The sequence below is a fragment of the Mus pahari genome, chromosome 5 (genome assembly GCF_900095145.1).
Source record: "Mus pahari chromosome 5, PAHARI_EIJ_v1.1, whole genome shotgun sequence".
NCBI lineage: Eukaryota > Metazoa > Chordata > Mammalia > Rodentia > Muridae > Mus > Mus pahari.
This window is the reverse complement of record NC_034594.1, coordinates 135,676,873-135,679,549: the sequence shown is the minus strand read 5'-3', so window position 1 is coordinate 135,679,549 and position 2,677 is coordinate 135,676,873. Positions and strand designations below refer to the sequence as shown.

The 2,677-nt window shown below is 42.7% G+C and overlaps 1 protein-coding gene and 1 long non-coding RNA gene across 3 annotated transcripts in view; one reads left to right on the top strand and one right to left on the bottom strand.

The window, feature by feature from the left end:
• Nucleotides 1–2,677, bottom strand: part of LOC115064047 — a 48,778-nt gene that overhangs the window by 33,144 nt on the left and 12,957 nt on the right. The gene's annotated exons all lie outside the window — the stretch shown is intronic.
• Fmo2 (flavin containing dimethylaniline monoxygenase 2) overlaps nt 1–2,677 on the top strand; it is a 22,573-nt gene that overhangs the window by 13,556 nt on the left and 6,340 nt on the right. The gene's annotated exons all lie outside the window — the stretch shown is intronic.

The window sequence follows — 2,677 nt, the reverse complement described above, 5'->3', positions numbered from 1 at the left end:
GATAGATAGATAGATAGATAGATAGATAGATAGATAGATAGATAGAAATGATAGATAGGTAATGGATGGTAGATAGATGAGTAATACATGATTGAAAGATAGATAGATGGTAGATTGATAAATAAATAGATGATAGATAGATAGATAGATAGATAGATAGATAGATAGATAGATAGATGACCTATCACTGTCACCTTAGCTTTTCAATGCCTTCAGCCCTTGCCATACAGAACAAGTAAAGAAATAATAACCAGCTGAGCAGTGGTGGCGCACGCCTTTAATCCCAGCATCTGGGAGGCAGAGGCAGGTGGATTTCTGAGTTCGAGGCCAGCCTGGTCTACAGAGTGAGTTCCAGGACAGTCAGGGTTATACAGAGAAACTCTGTCTTGAAAAAAAAATAAAAGAAATAATAACCAAAACGTGTCACACAACATAAAGGCATGGGAACCACCAGCCCCCAGATCCTCCATGCTAGAAACAGCTCTAAAGGTCGGGAGGAAGAGAATGCGATAGGACAGGAGTAAAGGAACTAAGCTGTGTTTGCTGTTAGCCAAGAGTCATTGTCATCCAAAGGCACTCACTGCATGTACTCAGGTCCATGAAGCTATTTTTGCTATATACCCGTGCCTTATAATTCATTAATCTTTTGCATAGAACCCCTCTTCAGTAGTCGTTAATTATATAAATCTATGATTAAAATAGAATAGTAAGTTCTCAGATCTTCACATCTGGGCCTGAAAGTGTGCACCTGAGAGATGGCAGCCTGAACAAACCTTGACCTTCATGTGAATTCCAGTCTTCACCTAGGGGTTACACGTCTCTGCAGCAAAAGGGGGGTCACAACAGAGGGAGAATAAATAAAATAGAACGTGCGATGTTGACCCTACAGAAGGAGAGACAGGAAATAATAGAAAGAGACGATGACAGAGTATTTAAATAAAATGTCCAAGACCCAGTTCAATGTCGTCTGCACCAGAGCAACAACAGGAACAGACTGAGGTCGAAAGCAAATGTCCACACAGACCAGGAGCTCTAGGAGGTGAGTCTCCACAGGTGTAGGTGGGATCAAGACCCTTGCTCAAAAAAGAAAAATCCATAACCCCGGCTCCAAGGCCAATCTACAAGACGCTGAGAGTTTGTGTGTGCTTGTACTTCACATCACATCTATAACTTCGTTTGGCCTGCACAATAAAGTCATGAGAAAGATGCTATACTGCCTCCATTTTGAAAAACAAAACTAGGGCATAGAGCAATCCGCATAACTCATACGAGGCAAGTCAGCTAATAAGGAATAAGGCTGAGTGAGATTCAAACCTAGAAAGTCTGGACCCAGAGTCCATGGTCTAAAACCTCTTAAGAAAATTAGATGCCTTGTAAATGAGTCTTATTTAGTTACTGAAGGCAACCTTAACAGAACTAATAAAAATGAAACAAAAAATTGGGAAGTTAAAATGATGCATTTGGAGTATAGGAGGGTAACAATAAACCAAAAATAAAAATCTTTGACAAGACTTTTAAATGTATATTTTAAAAACAAGAAAAATTTTAATGTTCAAGGCAAAAATATGCACAATAATGGCAATTAATGAGGAAGAGGTCATGAATTTGAAATAGAGAGGGATCAGAGAGTACACAGGAGGAACTGAAGAGAGGACATGGAAGTGGGGGATGGTATGATCTCGTAACATAAAAATGATATAAAAGAAAATAATGGGCACTTGGAGAGGAATAGAGCCACAGGCAGCGGTTTTGGCTTTTAAAATGCATGTTCTTTTTAGCTCGTGAAAGAGGTGATGGCTCCTGTTATTCCCCATCCAGAGGTAGTTGGGATCCAAGCATACCTGACTACAGCCGTTACGAAATAGGCACACATTTGCAAGACCTGTGACTATTCACCACAGATCTTCTTGGGTAGGTGAGGAGAGAGAAGGAACCACAGACCACACTGTAAACACAGGAGAAATAGATTGACCAAGAGAATTAGTGCAAGGATTTTTCTCATGCCTCCAGGACATTATCCCGGCTTTGGGGCACTCCTCTATCAGCCCATGTTACCAGATACCCCTTGTCAGGACACAGCTGCTGAAGAGAAGAGAAAGAACTAAGAGGGCCTCACTTTGAAGTTAAATACTTTGAAAATGGACTCTGGGGGCTGGCGCAGTAGCTCAGTAGATACAGTGATTTCTTCACAAGCAGGGGACCTGGGTTTAACCCCCAGAACCAGAGAGGAAAATAGGGGAAGGAAATGACTAAAAGTTATTATTATATAAGTGTATGAGACTATTAAACAATAAAAAAGAGTTAAGAGGAAGGAAAGGGGGAAGGAGGAAAGAAAAGAGGGAAGGAGGGAGGGAAGGAGGGAAGGAAGGAAGAAGGGAAGGAGGGAGGGAAGGAGGGAGGGAAGGAAGAAGGGAAGGAGGGAGGGAAGGAGGAAGGGAAGGAAGAAGGGAAGGAGGGAGGGAAGGAGGGAGGGAAGGAGGGAGGGAAGGAGGGAGGGAGACACATAAACTAGTACTGGTGGTGCATGCTTCCTCTGCTGGGGAGGCAAACGGAGGCAGATTCCTGGACACTGGACAACCAGCCTAGCCTAATTGGTGAGCTCCAGGCCAATGAGAATCCTGTCTCAAAAGAGAGAGAGAGAGAGAGAGAGAGAGAGAGAGAGAGAGAGAGAGAGAGA